This window comes from Pleurodeles waltl, chromosome 4_2, assembly GCF_031143425.1.
Source record: "Pleurodeles waltl isolate 20211129_DDA chromosome 4_2, aPleWal1.hap1.20221129, whole genome shotgun sequence".
Lineage (NCBI taxonomy): Eukaryota > Metazoa > Chordata > Amphibia > Caudata > Salamandridae > Pleurodeles > Pleurodeles waltl.
In genome coordinates this window covers 794,726,697-794,746,776 of record NC_090443.1, presented here as the reverse complement: position 1 = coordinate 794,746,776, position 20,080 = coordinate 794,726,697, and the positions used below count along the sequence as shown (strand labels likewise).

Sequence of the window (20,080 nt, the reverse complement as noted above, 5' to 3'; positions counted from 1 at the left end):
GTGCCAGCCATATCCAGTCCCCCCACAGAAGAGGCCCACAGTGATGACAGCATGTAGGAGGCTGGCCTGGCTTGTAGTGGGTACCAAGAGGTACTTACACCTTGCACCAGGTCCAGGTATCCCTTATTAGTGTAGAGGGGTGTCTAGAAGCTTAGGCTGATAGAAAAGGTAGCTTAGCAGAGCAGCTTAGGCTGAACTAGGAGACGAGTGAAGCTCCTACAGTACCACTAGTGTCATATGCACAATATCATAAGAAAACACAATACACAGATATACTAAAAATAAAGGTACTTTATTTTTATGACAATATGCCAAAAGTATCTCAGTGAGTACCCTCAGTATGAGGATAGCAAATATACACAAGATATATGTACACAATACCAAAATATGCAGTAATAGCAATAGAAAACAGTGCAAACAATGTATAGTCACAATAGAATGCAATGGGGGCACATAGGGATGGGGGCAACACAAACCATATACTCTAGAAGTGGAATGCGAACCACGAATGGACCCCAAACCTATGTGACCTTGTAGAGGGTCGCTGGGACTGTAAGAAAACAGTGAGGGTTAGAAAAATAGCCCACCCCAAGACCCTGAAAAGTGGGTGCAAAGTGCACCTAAGTTCCCCAGAGAGCACAGAAGTCGTGATAGGGGAATTCTGCAAGGAAGACCAACACCAGCAATGCAACAACCATGGATTTCCAGAAGAGAGTACCTGTGGAACAAGGGGACCAAGTCCAAGAGTCACAATCAAGTCGGGAGTGGGCAGATGCCCAGGAAATGCCAGCTGTGGGTGCAAAGAAGCTGTCACCGGATGGTAGAAGCTGTGGATTCTGCAAGAACGACAAGGGCTAGAAACTTACCCTTTGGAGGATGGATGTCCCACGTCGTGAAGAGTCGTGCAGAAGTGTTTCCGTGCAGAAAGACCGCAAACAAGCCTTGCTAGCTGCAAGGGTTGTGGTTAGGGTTTTTGGATGCTGCTGTGGCCCAGGAGGGACCAGGATGTCGGCAATTGCGTGAGGGGACAGAGGGGGCACCCAGCAAGACAAGGAGCCCTCTCAGAAGCAGGCAGCACCCGCAGAAGTGCCGGAACAGGCACTACGAAGTGGAGTGAACCGGAGCTCACCCGAAGTCACAAAAGAGGGTCCCACGACGCCAGAGGACAACTCAGGAGGTCGTGCACTGCAGGTTAGAGTGCCGGGGACCCAGGCTTGGCTGTGCACAAAGGAAATCCTGGAAGAGTGCACAGGAGCCGGAGTAGCTGCAAAACACGTGGTTCCCAGCAATGCAGTCTAGCGTGGGGAGGCAAGGACTTACCTCCACCAAACTTGGACTGAAGAGTCACTGGACTGTGGGAGTCACTTGGACAGAGTTGCTGAGTTCAAGGGACCTCGCTCGTCGTGCTGAGAGGAGACCCAGAGGACCGGTGATGCAGTTCTTTGGTGCCTGCGGTTACAGGGGGAAGATTCCGTTGACCCACGGGAGATTTCTTCGGAGCTTCTAGTGCAGAGAGGAGGCAGACTACCCCCACAGCATGCACCACCAGGAAAACAGTCGAGAAGGCGGCAGGATCAGCGTTACAAGGTCGCAGTAGTCGTCTTTGCTACTATGTTGCAGTTTTGCAGGCTTCCAGCGCGGTCAGCAGTTGATTCCTTGGCAGAAGGTGAAGAGAGAGATGCAGAGGAACTCTGATGAGCTCTTGCATTCGTTATCTAAAGAATTCCCCAAAGCAGAGACCCTAAATAGCCAGAAAAGGAGGTTTGGCTACTTAGGAGAGAGGATAGTCTAGCAACACCTGGAGGAGCCTATCAGAAGGAGTCTCTGATGTCACCTGCTGGCCCTGGCCACTCAGAGCAGTCCAGTGTGCCAGCAGCACCTCTGTTTCCAAGATGGCAGAGGTCTGGAGCACACTGGAGGAGCTCTGGGCACCTCCCAGGGGAGGTGCAGGTCAGGGGAGTGGTCACTCCCCTTTCCTTTGTCGAGTTTTGCGCCAGAGCAGGGCTGGGGGATCCCTGAACCAGTGTAGACTGGCTTATGCAGAGATTGGCACCATCTGTGCCCATCAAAGCATTTCCAGAGGCTGGGGGAGGCTACTCCTCCCCAGCCCTGACACCTTTTTCCAAAGGGAGAGGGTGTAACACCCTCTCTCTGAGGAAGTCCTTTGTTCTGCCTTCCTGGGCCAAACCTGGCTGGACCCCAGGAGGGCAGAAGCCTGTCTGAGGGGTTGGCAGCAGCAGCAGCTGCAGTGAAACCCCGGGAAAGGTAGTTTGGCAGTACCTGGGTCTGAGCTAGAGACTCGGGGGATCATGGAATTGTCTCCCCAATGCCAGAACGGCATTGGGTTGACAATTCCATGATCTTAGACATGTTACATGGCCATGTTCGGAGTTACCATTGTGACGCTATACATACACGTCGGGGACATATGTATAGTGCACGCGTGTAATGGTGTCCCCGCACTCACAAAGTCCGGGGAATTTGCCCTGAACGATGTGGGGGCACCTTGGCTAGTGCCAGGGTGCCCACACACTAAGTAACTTAGCACCCAACCTGTACCAGGTAAAGGTTAGACATATAGGTGACTTATAAGTGACTTAAGTGCAGTGGTAAATGGCTGTGAAATAACGTGGACGTTATTTCACTCAGGCTGCAGTGGAAGGCCTGTGTAAGAATTGTCAGAGCTCCCTATGGGTGGCAAAATAAATGTTGCAGCCCATAGGGATCTCCTGGAACCCCAATACCCTGGGTACCTCAGTACCACATACTAGGGATTTATAAGGGTGTTCCAGTATGCCAATGTAAATTGGTGAAATTGGTCACTAGCCTGTTAGTGCCAATTTGGAAAGAAATGAGAGACCATAACCACTGAGGTTCTGGATAGCAGAGCCTCAGTGAGACAGTTAGTCATAACACAGGTAACACATACAGGGCACACTTATGAGCACTGGGGCCTTGGCTGGCAGGGTCCCAGTGACACATACAACTAAAACAACATATATACAGTGAAATATGGGGGTAACATGCCAGGCAAGATGGTACTTTCCTACACAACCACCCCCCCAAACGAAGGACAATAAGACTAGCCATGACCTGATGAGTCTTCATTGTCTAAGTGGAAATATCTGGAGAGTCCATCTGCATTGGAGTAGGTACTCCCAGGTCTATGTTCCACTGTATAGTCCATTCCCTGTAGGGATATGGACCACCTCAACAATTTAGGGTTTCCACCTTTCATTTGTTTTAGCCAAAGTAGAGGTTTGTGGTCTGTCTGAACAATGAAGTGAGTGCCAAACAGGTATGGCCTCAACTTCTTCAGTGCCCAGACCACAGCAAAGGCCTCACTCTCTATGGCAGACCAACGCTTTTCTCAAGGGGTCAACCTCCTGCTGATAAAAGCAACAGGTTGATCCTGGCCCTCAGAATTAAGTTGTGATAAGACTGCCCCTACCCCTAATTCAGATGCATCAGTTTGGACAATGATTTTTTTGGAGTAACAGGGGCTTTTCAGGACAGGTGCAGAGCACATGGCCTGCTTCAGCTCCTCAAAAGCTTTCTGACAGCTAGCTGTCCACAATACCTTTTTAGGCATTTTCTTAGATGTGAGGTCATTAAGAGGGGCTGCAATGGAGCCATAGTTCTTTATGAACCTCCTGTAATACCCAGTGAGGCCTAAGAAGGCTCTCACTTGGGTCTGAGTTGTAGGGGGAACCCAATCTATAATAGTTTGGATTTTCCCCTGAAGTGGTGCAATCTGTTCTCCACCCACCAAGTGTCCCAGATAAACCACTTTCCCCTGCCCTATCTGGCACTTTGAAGCCTTGATAGTGAGGCCTGCCTTTTGCAGGGCCTCCAAAACTTTCCACAGGTGGACCAGGTGATCATCCCAGGTGGAGCTAAAGACAGCTATATCATCTAGATATGCTGCACTAAAAGCCTCCAGACCTTGCAGGACTGTATTCACCAACCTCTGAAAAGTGGCAGGTGCATTTTTCAACCCAAAAGGCATTACTGTGAATTGGTAGTGCCCTCCAATGGTTGAAAATGCAGTTTTTGCTTTTGCATCCTCTGATAACTTGATCTGCCAAGACCCTGCAGTCAAATCAAAGGTGCTTAGATACTTGGCAGATGCCAGTGTATCTATTAGCTCATCTGCCCTGGGTATAGGGTGAGCATCAGTTTTAGTTACTTGGTTGAGACCTCTATAGTCAACACAAAATCTAATTTCCTTCTTTCCATCTTTGGAATGAGGTTTTGGTACAAGTACCACAGGAGAGGCCCATGGACTTTCAGAGTGCTCAACCACTCCCAGTTCAAGCATTTTCTGAACCTCTTGTTTTATGCACTCCCTGACATGGTCAGGCTGCCTATAGATCTTACTTTTGACAGGCAAGCTGTCTCCAGTATCTATAGTGTGCTCACACCAAGAAGTGGTGCCTGGCACAGTAGAAAAGAGTTCAGAAAACTGACCCAGGAGATTTATGCAGTGTTCTTTCTGCTCAGCAGTAAGACAATCTGCTAGAACTACACCTTCCACTAGAGCATCTTGCTCTGTGGAAGAGAAGAGATCAGGGAGAGGGTCACTCTCTTCTTCCTGTCCTTCATCTGTTGCCATGAGCAGGGTGAGATCAGCCCTGTCATAGTAGGGTTTCAGGCGATTGACATGGAGCACCCTAAGGGGACTCCTGGCAGTGCCTAAGTCAACTACGTAGGTGACTTCACCCTTTTCCTCAACAATAATGTGGGGTCCACTCCATTTATCTTGGAGTGCTCTTGGGGCCACAGGCTCCAAGACCCACACTTTCTGCCCTGGTTGGTACTGAATCAGAACAGCCTTCTGGTCATGCCATTGCTTTTGGAGCTCTTGGCTGGCCTGAAGGTTTTTACTGGCCTTTTTCATGTACTCAGCCATCCTAGATCTTAGGCCAAGTACATAGTCCACTATGTCTTGCTTAGGAGCTTTTAAAGGTTGTTCCCAACCCTCCTTTACAAGTGTTAGAGGACCTCTCACAGGGTGTCCAAATAGGAGTTCAAAGGGGCTGAAGCCCACTCCTTTTTGGTGTACCTCCCTGTAAGCAAAAAGGAGGCAAGGTAACAGGACATCCCATCTCCTGCGGAGTTTTTCAGGGAGTCCCATTATCATTCCTTTGAGAGTTTTATTAAACCTCTCAACCAGTCCATTTGTTTGTGGATGATAGGGTGTAGTGAACTTGTATGTCACACCACATTCCTTCCACATGGCCTTTAAGTAAGCAGACATGAAATTGCTTCCCCTGTCTGATACCACCTCTTTTGGGAAGCCCACCCTGGAAAAGATTCCCAGGAGGGCCTTTGCCACTGCAGGAGCTGTAGTGGTCCTTAGAGGAATTGCTTCAGGATATATGGTGGCATGGTCCACTACCACCAAGATAAACCTATTGCCTGAAGCAGTAGGAGGGTCAAGGGGGCCAACTATGTCAACTATGTCAACCCCTACCCTTTCAAAGGGAACCCCAACCACAGGCAGTGGAATAAGGGGTGCCTTTGGAGTGCCACCTGTTTTGCCACTGGCTTGACAGGTTTCACAGGACTTACAAAATTCCTTTGTGTCCTCTGACATTCTCGGCCAATGAAACAAGGGGACAAGCCTGTCCCAGGTTTTGTCACGGTTTTCAATGGGCTTACCGTCGAAGTTGATGAGGGTTGGGGAACGACCCCGGTTCCGGCAGGTTCTGCTCTGGCCGAGGTAGGGGCGACCCCTTCCGGTAGCCACGGTGCTGTTTGACAATAGCAAGCCACTACAGTCCGTGCCCTCCAGAAGGAGTCCCAGAAGAAAAATCCCAATAGGGTACAAAACCTCCAACAGGAACTCCCTGAAACAGAAGGAGGACACCAAGGCGTTAGAGCTGAAGAACCAAAGGTACAGGAAGACTGGAGACGAAGACAGGTCAGGAAATACTGGATTCACAAGGAGAAACCAGCCAGAGCGTAACTACCACCAAAGGAGTGTTGCAACGCAATGACCAAGCAGCTAAATTCCCCTTATATACCTCTAGACAGGAAGTAGGAAACAGGAAGTAGAAACACCACCATCTTGGATTGGGGAATAGAGTATCATAGTGAATAAAGTACACGCGTCCAAACAAATGAAAACAATGCATGCTGGGAAGAGAGGAAGTGGGCAGCATGCTGGGAAAGGGAAAAGGCAGGCATAAAAACACCACCCTGTGCAAGTATTCGGCTTTTGCCTTTGAACATTGGTAAGTGGTGAGCCGATGTTTATCTGTTGTAAAGCGCACTAAATGCGCTATGCGCGGTCAGGCCTGAAACCCACTCGGGGTCCCAAGCCCTGCCGCATCTGCCTTTGTGGCAGAATTGAAAGAAGGGGGCGCGGCGAGTGCCGCGACCCCTGACCAGGCTTGTGATGTCTCCTGCGGCTTGTGTGCAAGCCGCGGCTCCCCCGCGGCCCGCGCGCAAGCCGAGGCTTCTCCCGCGGCTCGCACACACGCCGCGGCTTGTAAGGAATGCTGTGCCGCGGTGCCCTGAGCTTGCGGCCACGGCCGCCGCAGGAGCCGCGGCGGTTGCATCGTGACAGTATGTCCCCCCCCCCGAGGTCCCAGGTTTGTGAGGGAAGAGGCAAAAAAAGCGACGGACCAAAAGAGGGGCATGAACTGAAGGGGCATCCTCCCAGGAACACTCACTCATAGGGTAACCTTTCCAATGAATAAGATATTGGAGGTGCCCATGAAAAAACCGAGAGTCACAGATTTCCTGGACCTCGTACTCGGGCACATTATCAACCAACAGAGGAGGGGGATAGGAAAATTGTCTGTGAAAAGGATCAGGAAGGTAAGGTTTAAGTTGAGAGACATGGAATACAGGGTGAATCTTCCACGTCCGGGGCAGGCGAAGACGCACAGACACTGGGTTAATCTTTTTGAGGATTAGGAAGGGACCATAAAAGCAGGGTTTGAATTTGTTCTGAGTGAGTCGGAGAGGTAGGAATCTAGAGGAGAGCCAGACTTTATCATGGACCTGATATGGAGGAGCCGCACAGCGTCTCCTATCTGCTATCCTTTTCATGCGGATCTTAGTGGCCACAAGATTGGAATGGATCACACGTTGGACACCCTGTAGCTGTCAAACATAGGAGGAAATGGCAGGTAGGTTGGAATTATCTCTCAGGGGAGTTGGAAAGGCCTTGGGATGGAAACCGTAGGAGCCATAGAAGGGAGAGACCTTCGAGGCGCTGTGTATGGAGTTGTTATAGGAGAATTCTGCAAGCGATAAATAGGTAGCCCAATTACTCCGCGTAGCATTGCAGAAGCTACGTAAATATTGTTCGAGACCTTGATTGAGTCGTTCCGTCTGTCCGTTGGTTTGGGGATGGAAACCAGATGATAATGCCACTTTGATTCCCTATGTCTTACAGAATTGATTCCAGAATCGGGAGATATATTGAGGACCCCTATCCGATATAATGACCTGAGGTAATCCATGAAGCCGAAAGATTTCTTGTGTAAAGATTTGCCCTAATTCTTTTGCCGTTGGTAACTTTCTTAAGGCCGTGAAGTGAGCCATCTTGGTGAAGGAGTCCACGGTTACCATTATTACGTGATTTCCCATTGAAGAGGGTAAAGAGCACATGATATCTGTGGAGATAGTGTGCCATGGACCTGGGGGAACTGGTAGTGGGCGAAGTAATCCTACTGGTTTAGTACGGGGTGTCTTGGCTTGAGCACATATAGGACAAGATGATACATATTCCTCAGTATCTGTCTTGAGAGTTGGCCACCAGAAGGAGCGAAGCAGAAGTTCTTGGGTAGCTTTCATTCTGCGATGGGGGAATCATGGCACATACGTAAGGCTTCAGTCTGTACTATTTTAGTGGGTAAGAACAGGGCCTTATCATGATAATAATAGCCTTGATCAATATGCAGTTGCAGACGCAACTTATTCAGCTCTGTCTCTTCTAGACGGGCATATTCGGACTTGACTTGGTCTAAAAAAGTCTGTACTACCCCAATTATCTTGTTCTTGTCAAATAGGTTCTGTACAGTAGACTCTCTGCACTCAGGGTAATGTCGGGACAAGGCATCCGCCAGGATGTTCTGAGAACCAGGGATGTAAGTGATATAGAAGTCATATTGGCTGAAAAAGAAAGCCCATCGAGCCTGCCGGCTGTTCTGACACTGAAAGTTTCTTAAGCACTGTAGATTTCTGTGGTCTGTCCGGGCTTCAAAAGGTTCTTTTGAGCCCATCAGAAAGTGTCTCCATTCTGTGCATGCAGTCTTTAAGGCGAGTAATTCACGTTCTAACACAGAATAGTTCCGCTCTGAATCGGATAAAATGTGTGACAAGTGGAATACAGGGTGTTCTAAATCATCATCATCTTGTTTTTGCAGTAAGACAGCCCCAATGGCTCTTACTGAGGCGTCTGCGACAACAATGAATTGTTTGCTGGTGTCTGGGTGTCGTAGAATAGGGGCTTGAATAAATGCTTTCTTTAAATCCTGAAAGGCTAACTCTGCGTCTTGTGTCCAACAAAAGCTCTTCTTTAGATGATCTTTTTAAAGGGTTTGAGTAATGTAGCTGGTTCTCTGGGCAAAGTCTGCTATGAATTGTCGATAGAAATTGGCTAATCCCAAAAAACACTGAGGTGGTCATTCTGACCCTGGCGGTCTTTGACCGCCAGGGCGGAGGACCGCGGGAGCACCGCCGACAGGCCGGCGGTGCTCCAATGGGGATTCCGACCGCGGCGGTAAAGCCGCGGTCGGACCGGCACCACTGGCGGGGTCCCGCCAGTGTACCGCGGCCCCATTGAATCCTCCGCGGCGGCGCAGCTTGCTGCACCGCCGCGGGGATTCCGACCCCCCCTACCGCCATCCAGATCCCGGCGGTCGGACCGCCGAGATCCGGATGGCGGTAGGGGGGGTCGCGGGGCCCCTGGGGGCCCCTGCAGTGCCCATGCCACTGGCATGGGCATTGCAGGGGCCCCCGTAAGAGGGCCCCTACATGTATTTCACTGTCTGCTGCGCAGACAGTGAAATACGCGACGGGTGCAACTGCACCCGTCGCACAGCTTCCACTCCGCCGGCTCGATTCCGAGCCGGCTTCATCGTGGAAGCCTCTTTCCCGCTGGGCTGGCGGGCGGTCTGAAGGCGACCGCCCGCCAGCCCAGCGGGAAAGTCAGAATTACCGCCGCGGTCTTTCGACCGCGGAACGGTAACCTGACGGCGGGACTTTGGCGGGCGGCCTCCGCCGCCCGCCAAGGTCAGAATGAGGGCCTGAGTCTCCTTGATGGAAGAAGGAGATGACCAATTCAATATAGCTTGCACCTTGTCTGAGTCCATGGCGACTCCAGTTTGGTTAATGCAATATCCCAAGTATTTTACTTCCGTCTGATCAAACTCGCACTTTTCAGGTTTGCAGAATAAATGGTGTTGTCGGAGTCTCTCTAAAACTTGGCGAACATGCTTAGAGTGTTCCTCTGGATGAACAGAAAAGATTAAAATGTCGTCGAGATACACCACCACTGTTTGTTGCAAAAGATCGGAAAAGATATAATCCATGAACCTTTGAAAAATGGAAGGGGCATTGGTGAGTCCGAATGGCATTACTCGATATTCGTAGTGACCAAAGGGTGTTCTAAAAGCGGTCTTCCATTAATCACCCTTTTTAATTCTTAGAAGATGGTTGGCTCCTCTGAGATCTAGCTTAGTGAATCTCTTTGCCCCTCTGACTGCTTCTAGGATGTCCTTAATGAGGGGTAACGGGTACCGATCTTTAATAGTGATCTTGTTTAATCCTCTGAAATCAATACAGGGACGCAAATCTTTAGTCTTCTTAGGCACAAATAAGAGAGGAGCCCCTGCAGGTGAAGAAGAGGGAGCAATCAACCCGCTCTGTAGGTTCTCATCAAGGTATTCTTTAAGAATCTGCTTCTCAGGTTCTGTGAGAGAGTACATCCGCCCGAAAGGAACACTGTCTCTGGTTCTAAAGGAATGGCACAATCGTATTCTCTATGGGGTGGCAGTTCAGGTTTTTCTGACTTCTGGAATACATCAACATATTCCTGATAATGCCTGGGAACTCCCTGTAGGACGTTAATAGAGCATCCCACCTTAGGAGGTGCTGCTAAGAGACCTTTTGGGGACCAATAATCTCCTGCGAGATAGCAGTGGTGTTGGCAAAAGTGAGAGGATAAAGAAATAGTTCTTGTTTCCCAGTTGATGTAAGGGTTGTGCCCTGTGAGCCATGGAATTCCCAGGATCATGACGTGGTGTGGTGATGAAATTAAATCAAACAAAAGATTTTCTTGGTGTTTCCCAAACTGTAGACAGAAAGTAGGGGTGGTATATTGTACGGGTCCTGAGGCCAAGAGTGATCCATCCACTGTATGTACTTGTTCTGGTACTTCCTTAGGTATTTGTGCTATCTGTTGTTCTTTGGCCCAGTTTTCATCTAAATAGATGCCACTGGCTCCGCAGTCCAATAAAGCCAAGGTTCTTTCTTCCCGACCATCAGTTAAATGAAGGATAACTGGAAAAAGAAAAAGAGTAGTTCCTTCCTCCCTGGAAGAACAAATGGAAGGTTTTTCACGATATCCCGTCCTCACCCTTCTCACTGAGGACGGGAGTTGGCGTTTCCCAAAGGCTTGGTTGGACGAATGGGGCAGGTGCGAATTAGGTGACCAGCTGCACCACAATATAGGCAAAATCCCTTTCTTCGTCTGTTCTCTCTTTCACTAGCTGATAAAGGTCCTCGAGCCGTATCAATTTGCATTGGCTCTTCTTCGGTGGCTCCCTTGGGTTCAGGACGGACTTCCTCGGTACGATGAGAGAAGGTTCGAGATGTCACTGAGTGTGATGGCAAACGACTCTTCCTTTTCTCCATTCTTCGTTCATTCAAGGGGTATTCTATAGTCAGAGTCTGATCCATCAATCCTTTAAGGTTCTCTATCCTAGCAGAGTGCACCAATTCATCCTTAATGTCCTCTCTGAGGCCTCTGCGGAACAGTGTTACCAGGGTACGTTCCACCCAGGATGTTTCTGCTGCTAATTGTCTGAAGCGGGTGATGTATTGTAATACATCTTGATTCCCTTGTTGGATGTCACAAAGAGCTTCTTCTGCTGAAGCCTCGAGTCCAGGGCACTCAAACATCTGTTTAAAGGTAGTGACAAAGGTGGAATAATTAGACAGGCAGGGATCATTTCTTGTCACTAATGGAGTGGCCCAAGCCAAGGCCGGCCCTGATAAGGCGCTAATCAAATACCCCACCTTGGTCTTGTCTTGCAAAAATTGCGAGGGACGAAAGGCAAAGTAAACCGTCAAGGCATCCAGGAATTCTCTCAATTTGTTAGGCTCACCGGAGAAACGAGGCGTAGTGGCAGATACTGAGGGGACGTCAGTAGTCCGGGATGCAAAGGCTTGTCGATAGACGGTATTTTCAGTACGTAGCTGTTGGAGTTCTTGAGCCTGTTGTTGTATTGTCATGAGCAGGGTCTGACTGGTGGCTTCCGTATTTGCCACTGGATTATCCGTGGTTCTGGACTGCATCTGGATCTTTTGGCGTTGCAATCTGTCACGGTTTTCAATGGGCTTACCGTCGAAGTTGATGAGGGTTGGGGAACGACCCCGGTTCCGGCAGGTTCTGCTCTGGCCGAGGTAGGGGCGACCCCTTCCGGTAGCCACGGTGCTGTTTGACAATAGCAAGCCACTACAGTCCGTGCCCTCCAGAATGAGTCCCAGAGGAAAAATCCCAATAGGGTAAAAAACCTCCAACAGGAACTCCCTGAAACAGAAGGAGGACACCAAGGCGTTAGAGCTGAAGAACCGAAGGTACAGGAAGACTGGAGATGAAGGCAGACCAGGAAATACTGGATTCACAAGGAGAAACCAGCCGGAGCGTAACTACCACCAAAGGAGTGTTACAACGCAATGACCAAGCAGCTGAATTCCCCTTCTATACTAGACAGGAAGTAGGAAACAGGAAGTAGAAACACCACCATCTTGGATTGGGGAATAGAGTATCATAGTGAATAAAGTACACGCGTCCAAACAAATGAAAACAATGCATGCTGGGAAGAGAGGAAGTGGGCAGCATGCTGGGAAAGGGAAAAGGCAGGCATAAAAACACCACCCTGTGCAAGTATTCGGCTTTTGCCTTTGAACATTGGTAAGTGGTGAGCAGATGTTTATCTGTTGTAAAGTGCACTAAATGCGCTATTCGCGGTCAGGCCTGAAACCCACTCAGGGTCTCAAGCCCTGCCGCGTCTGCCTTTGCGGCAGAACTGAAAGAAGGGGGCGCGGCGAGTGCCGCGACCCCTGACCAGGCTTGTGATGTCTCCTGCGGCTTGTGCGCAAGCCGCGGCTTCCCCCGCGGCCCGCGCGCAAGCAGCGGCTTCTCCCGCGGCTCGCACACACACCGTGGCATGTAAGGAATGCCGTGCCGCGGCGCCCTGAGCTTGCGGCCGCCGCAGGAGCCGCGGCGGTCGCAGCGTGACAAGTTTTCATTTGCCCCAAATGCCCAGCTAAGGGAATGTCGTGGGCTAGAGTTAGGAGGAACCCTCTGTATTGCTGAGGAATCACCAATCTCCTGGCAGCTCCAGGTTTTGGATCCCTTGCTTCAGTATACAAGAGGTTGTCCTCCCAGTAAACTCTGTGAGAGTCACTGACATCCCCATTTGCTTGTTTGACAGCTTGCTGTCTTAGACCCTCTAGTGTGGGACAGGTATGCTGTGCCACACTCAGCTCCTGCCTGGCAGGCCCCCTTCACCCAAAAGCTCAGCAGTGTCTGCTTCCAGCTTCTCTGGTGTAGGTTCTGCACAGGGTGGAAATTCTTCTTCCTCAGAAGTTGAATCTACTGTAGAGGGAGGGATAGTAGGTAGTGTTTTACCTTTACTAACCCTAGCTTTACTAGAGCACTTGGTCCATTCTTCCAGGATCCAAGTCACCCTGTCCTTTTTGCTTTTTGGCCTGAGCCCTTGTCAAAGCAAAAATATGCCCTGGAATGCCCAGCATTGCTGCATGAGCCTCCAACTCCTCTTCTGCCCAAGCTGATGTCTCTAAATCGTTCCCTAGAAGACAGTCTACAGGTAAATCTGAGGCAACCACAACTTTCTTTGGACCAGTAACCCCCCCCCCCAGTTGAGATTCACAACAGCCATGGGGTGGCTAAGAGTGTTGTTATGAGCATCAGTCACTTGGTACTGGTGACCAAGTAGGTGTTGTTCAGGGTGGACCAGTTTCTCTATTACCATTGTAACACTGGCACCTGTGTCCCTGTAGGCCTGAACCCCAACACCATTTATTAGGGGAAGTTGCTTGTACTTATCCATATTAAGGGGACAAGCAACCAAGGTGGCCAAATCAATGGCCCCCTCAGAGACTAATACAGCCTCTGTGGTCTCCCTAACAAGACCAACCCCAACTAAGTTACCAAAAGTGAGCCCAGCTACTCCCTTGGATTGACTATTAGTAGGTTTGCTCCCACCACCACTGCTATTACTAGGGGCACTAGGTGTAGCAGCAGGGGTTGTAGTGGTAGGAGGCTTGGTGCTTTTCTTTGGGCAACTGGGATCAGTTGTCCAATGGCCTTTTATTTTACATAAATAGCACCATGGTTTCTTTTCTTTGTTTTGATTTGAAGAGGATTTGGGCCGACCACTCCCATCAGAGTGTTTTTGTGGGCCTGATGAAGACTAATTTTTAGATTTGTCCCCACCCTTGTCAGAAGACTTATCATCCTTCTTCTTGCCATCCTTGTCACCCCCTGTATGAACTTTTCTGTTCACCCTTGTTCTGACCCATTTGTCTGCCTTCTTTCCCAATTCTTGGGGAGAGGTCAGATCAGAGTCTACCAGGTACTGGTGTAACAAATCAGACACACAATTTTTAAGAATATGCTCTCTCAGGATTAAGTTATAAAGGCTTTCATAGTCAGAAACTTTACTGCCATGTAACCACCCCTCCAAGGCCTTCACTGAATGGTCAACAAAGTCTATCCAGTCTTGTGAAGACTCCTTTTTGGTTTCTCTGAACTTGATCCTGTACTGTTCAGTGGTTAAGCCATAACCATCAAGGAGTGCATTCTTAAGAACTTTAAAATCATTGCCATCACTTTCCTTAACAGTAAGGAGCCTATCCCTACCCTTTCCACTGAAAGATAGCCATAGGATAGCAGCCCACTGCCTTTGAGGGACCCCCTGTACATTACAGGCCCTCTCAAGTGCAGCAAACCACTTGTTAATGTCACCTGCCTCCTTGTAAGGGGGAACTATCTTTTACAGGATTACTATCTGTAATACTGCTGCTGCCACCATGGGGTCCAAACCCCAACCTCTGTCTTTCTTTTTCTAAGTCAAATGCTTGTCTATCTAAATCCAGCTGTTGCTTCTTGAGCTTCAGTCTGGATTCTTCCACTCTCAATCTATTGAGCTCCCTTTCTAACACTCTGTCTTCAGGGAGGGTGGGTTGGGCATGCCTTGACACAGAAGAATGGTGTGAATGAACAGAGGGAGTCCTGTCCCTAACAGATGGCACTCTAACAACCTGGCCTAAAGGAGTAACCTCTATACTATGATGAGAACTCACATCAGTACCAGCCCTGCTAGGTGGTCTGCTAATGGGCAGGTTGGGAAGGTTCCCTTCTAACTCTTTTACTAGGGGTGCCCCAGAATCAGAGTGGGAACCATCAGCTAATCTCTCACCAGAAGTGCCAACTAAGGTCTTATCTTGTTCAATGAGCATATTAACTAACAGTTCTCTAGAGGGATTCTTCCCTACCCCTAAACCTCTTTCAATGCAGAGACTCCTTGCTCCTTTCTAGCTAAGGTGATCATAAGCAAGTTTAGTCAGATCAACAGTTTGACCTGTACCAGACATTATAGAAAAGGTTTAAGGAACAGAAAAAGAAAAAAAAAAAGTTTTCAGAACTTTTTAAGGAACAGATAAAAAACTTTTACAACTTTTTAAGAACTTTTTGAAAGTTTAGAGGTACTTTTCAGCACTTAGCAAGAAGAGTAGGAGAAGAAAAGCAAACATTTTTGGTTAGGTGTATATACACTGAACTTGGTTTGTATATTTTTCTCTTATGAAAAGTACAATATGACAAAGTGGTAAGTAGTTGCAAGTACTTATCCCACCGCTGCACAACCAATGTAGGAGGCTGGCCTGGCTTGTAGTGGGTGCCAAGAGGTACTTACACCTTGCACCAGGTCCAGGTATCCCTTATTAGTGTAGAGGGGTGTCTAGCAGCTTAGGCTGATAGAAAAGGTAGCTTAGCAGAGCAGCTTATGCTGAACTAGGAAACGAGTGAAGCTCCTACAGTACCACTAGTGTCATATGCACAATATCATAAGAAAACACAATACACAGATATACTAAAAATAAAGGTACTTTATTTTTATGACAATATGCCAAAAGTATCTCAGTGAGTACCCTCAGTATGAGGATAGCAAATATACACAAGATATATGTACACAATACCAAAATATGCAGTAATAGCAATAGAAAACAGTGCAAACAATGTATAGTCACAATAGAATGCAATGTAGGCACATAGGGATAGGGGCAACACAAACTATATACTCTAGAAGTGGAATGCGAACCACGAATGGACCCCAAACTTATGTGACCTTGTAGAGGGTCGCTGGGACTGTAAGAAAACAGTGAGGGTTAGAAAAATAGCCCACCCCAAGATCCTGAAAAGTGGGTGCAAAGTGCACCTAAGTTCCCCAGAGAGCACAGAAGTCGTGATAGGGGAATTCTGCAAGGAAGACCAACACCAGCAATGCAACAACGATGGATTTCCAGACAAGAGTACCTGTGGAACAAGGGGACCAAGTCCAAGAGTCACGATCAAGTTGGGAGTGGGCAGATGCCCAGGAAATGCCAGCTGTGGGTGCAAAGAAGCTGCCACCGGATGGTAGAAGCTGTGGATTCTGCAAGAACGACAAGGGCTAGAAACTTCCCCTTTGGAGGATGGATGTCCCACGTCGTGAAGAGTCGCGCAGAAGTGTTTCCGTGCAGAAAGACCGCAAACAAGCCTTGCTAGCTGCAAGGGTCACGGTTAGGGTTTTTGGATGCTGCTGTGGCCCAGGAGGGACCAGGATGTCGCCAATTGCGTGAGGGGACAGAGGGGGCGCCCAGCAAGACACGGAGCCCTCTCAGAAGCAGACAGCACCTGCAGAAGTGCCGGAACAGGCACTACGAAGTGGAGTGAACCGGAGCTCACCCGAAGTCACAAAAGAGGGTCCCACGACGCCAGAGGACAACTCAGGAGGTCGTGCACTGCAGATTAGAGTGCCGGGGACCCAGGCTTGGCTGTGCACAAAGGAAATCCTGGAAGAGTGCCCAGGAGCCGGAGTAGCTGCAAAACACGCGGTTCTCAGCAATGCAGTCTAGCGTGGGGAGGCAAGGACTTACCTCCACCAAACTTGGACTGAAGAGTCACTGGACTGTGGGAGTCACTTGGACAGAGTTGCTGAGTTCAAGGGACCTCACTCGTCATGCTGAGAGGAGAACCAGAGGACCCATGATGCAGTTCTTTGGTGCCTGCGGTTGCAGGGGGAAGATTCCGTCGACCCACGGGAGATTTCTTCGGAGCTTCTAGTGCAGAGAGGAGGCAGACTACCCCCACAGCATGCACCACCAGGAAAACAGTCGAGAAGGTGGCAGGATCAGCGTTACAAGGTCGCAGTAGTTGTCTTTGCTACTTTGTTGCAGTTTTGCAGGCTTTCAGCGCGGTCAGCAGTCGATTCCTTGGCAGAAGGTGAAGAGAGAGATGCAGAGGAACTCTGATGAGCTCTTGCATTCGTTATCTAAAGAATTCCCCAAAGCAGAGACCCTAAATAGCCAGAAAAGGAGGTTTGGCTACTTAGGAGAGAGGATAGGCTAGCAACACCTCGAGGAGCCTATCAGAAGGAGTCTGTGACGTCACCTGCTGGCCCTGGCCACTAAGAGCAGTCCAGTGTGCCAGCAGCACCTCTGTTTCCAAGATGGCAGAGGTCTGGAGCACACTGGAGGAGCTCTGGGCACCTCCCAGGGGAGGTGCAGGTCAGGGGAGTGGTCACTCCCCTTTCCTTTGTCCAGTTTCGCACCAGAGCAGGGCTGGGGGATCCCTGAACCGGTATAGACTGGCTTATGCAGAGATGGGCACCATCTGTGCCCATCAAAGCATTTCCAGAGGCTGGGGGAGGCTACTCCTCCCCAGCCCTGACACCTTTTTCCAAAGGGAGAGGGTGTAACACCCTCTCTCTGAGGAAGTCCTTTGTTCTGCCTTCCTGGGCCAAGCCTGGCTGGACCCCAGGAGGGCAGAAACCTGTCTGAGGGGTTGGCAGCAGCAGCAGCTGCAGTGAAACCCCGGGAAAGGTAGTTTGGCAGTACCCGGGTCTGAGCTAGAGACTCGGGGGATCATGGAATTGTCTGACAATTCCATGATCTTAGACATGTTACATGGCCATGTTCGGAGTTACCATTGTGACGCTATACATATGTCGTGACATATGTATAGTGCACGCGTGTAATGGTGTCCCCGCACTCACAAAGTCCGGGGAATTTGCCCTGAACAATGTGGGGGCACCTTGGCTAGTGCCAGGGTGCCCACACACTAAGTAACTTAGCACCCAACCTGTACCAGGTAAAGGTTAGACATATAGGTGACTTATAAGTTACTTAAGTGCAGTGGTAAATGGCTGTGAAATAACATGGATGTTATTTCACTCAGGCTGCAAGGGCAGGCCTGTGTAAGAATTGTCAGAGCTCCCTATGGGTGGCAAAATAAATGCTGCAGCCCATAGGGATCTCCAGGAACCCCAATACCCTGGGTACCTCAGTACCATATACTAGGGATTTATAAGGGTGTTCCAGTATGCCAATGTAAATTGGTGAAATTGGTCACTAGCCTGTTAGTGACAATTTGGAAAGAAATGAGAGAGCATAACCACTGAGGTTCTGGATAGCAGAGCCTCAGTGAGACAGTTAGTCATAACACAGGCAACACATACAGGGCACACTTATGAGCACTGGGGCCCTGGCTGGCAGGGTCCCAGTGACACATACAACTAAAACAACATATATACAGTGAAATATGGGGGTAACATGCCAGGCAAGATGGTACTTTCCTACACAGCTCTGCACGCCTGGATCACGATGACCAGCCTGGCCCATCAGGGACCTCTGGACAGTCAGTTCCCCTGCCACAGTCCCAAACCACCACAGAACCTCCCCCTCAGGAAACACCACCACAGCACCCACCCAGCGGGCCCATGCCACTGTCCCCAGGACACGTCAATCAGCAGTGTGTCCACCACTACAGGGACCCCAGGCAACCCCACTAACCCAGGACGATCAGGGACCTGGGGTCAGTGGCAGTGGGCACACGGTTCAGGGGACAGAGGCACAGGACAACAGGGAAGCTGGGAGGACTGCTGTGCGACAGGGGGAGGACAGGCCCAGGGAACCGACCCTTCGACCATGGGCACGGTACTGGCCAAGTTTCAGGAGACCCAGTGGCTGCAGGAGGGACAATACATGGGGATCAGGGAGGACCTCACCAACATATACACCATCCTGGTCACCATAGCAGGGGTGCTGGCTGACATAGGCAAGACCATGAGGGAGGCAGTGGCACAACAAAGGGCCCCTGACACTAGCCAAATTGAGGAACAGCCGTACACCTCCGCCGGAGCTAGTGGACAGGAGTCCCCGCACAGGACAAAGAGGCCAACAGCAACCCACCCCCTGCACCACCCCGCAAACAGTCCCTGCGATCCAGGCAGAAGACAGAGAACATTGTCAAGACCCCCGCCAGGAAATAAGACTCTCCTGATTGTCACCCTTCTGTCCCACTATGTCATCCTGTCCAAACTGAACTGGCATTAGTCCCCTTCCTATGCCCCACTGGACAATGCACCTGTGATACCAAGAGACTGGACTCTATCCTGGACATTTCTCCACCATCACCCCAGCCCCTTGCACATACCCCAATACTCATTAGCCCCTAAATAAACACCCTTTATGTACAAACCAATCTGGAGTCAGTCTGATCTTTCACAAATGTATAATGACAACTTTAGTAACAAATAGCAATGTAAATGTTCATTTACTCATACGAATGTATGACAGTTGTTGGACAGCAGTACATATAGCAGAAGGCAGAATGGGGTACCCAGATCTGAAAAATGGAAATCCAAAGTCAACAGTCAGTGTCCATAGACAGAGTTTGAGAGGCTGACTTATACAATGTCCTACAGTATTCTGAAATGTGAGGAGGAGTTACAGTCTCTTACCTGTGTGTCACTGGAAGTACTGGATGATGATGTTCCTTCGGTTGTCAATATCTTCTTCTGCCTCCTCTTCCTCACTGTCCACAGGCTCCACCGCTGCCACAGACCATCACCAGACTTATCCTCCTGCAGAAAAGGCACCTGGCGTCGCAATGCCAGGTTGTGCAACATGCAGCATGCCAAGATTATCTGGCACACCTTCTTCGGTGAGTAGTATAGGGAGCCACCTGTTAGATGGAGGCACCGGAATCTGGCTTTCAGTAGGCCGAACGTCCTCTCAATAATACGCCTAGTTCACCCATGTGCCTCATTGTAGCGGGCCTCTGCCCTTGTCCTGGCATTCTTCACTGGGGTCAGTAGCCATGAGAGGTTGGTGTAACCAGAGTCACCTGTAAATGTCGAGAGATACCTGTTAGACACACACTAACCCTTAGGGACAACCCCATACCCAGACACCTACTCATACTGTGTGGGGACCTTGGCCTCACCTATTAGCCATCACATAAGGGATACTGCCATTCCTCAAAATGTAGGCGTCATGCACAGAGCTAGGATACTTGGCATTCACATGAGAGATGTACTGGTCCGCCAAACACAACTTCTGCACATTCATTGAATAGTAGCTTTTTCAATTTATGTACACTTGTTCATTTCTGCGGGGGGACAAATGCCACATGTGTACCATCAATGGCACCAATGATGTTGGGGATATGTCCCAGGGCATAAAAATCAGCCTTCACTGTGGGCAAATCCTCCACCTGGGGAAACACAATGTAGCTGTGCATGTGTTTCAGCAGAGCAGACAACACTCT

The 20,080-nt window shown here is 49.6% G+C and overlaps 1 long non-coding RNA gene across 1 annotated transcript in view; it reads left to right on the top strand.

Annotated features, from left to right (window-relative positions):
- LOC138293301 (uncharacterized) overlaps window positions 1-20,080 on the top strand; it is a 126,282-nt gene that overhangs the window by 33,527 nt on the left and 72,675 nt on the right. The window lies entirely within an intron of this gene.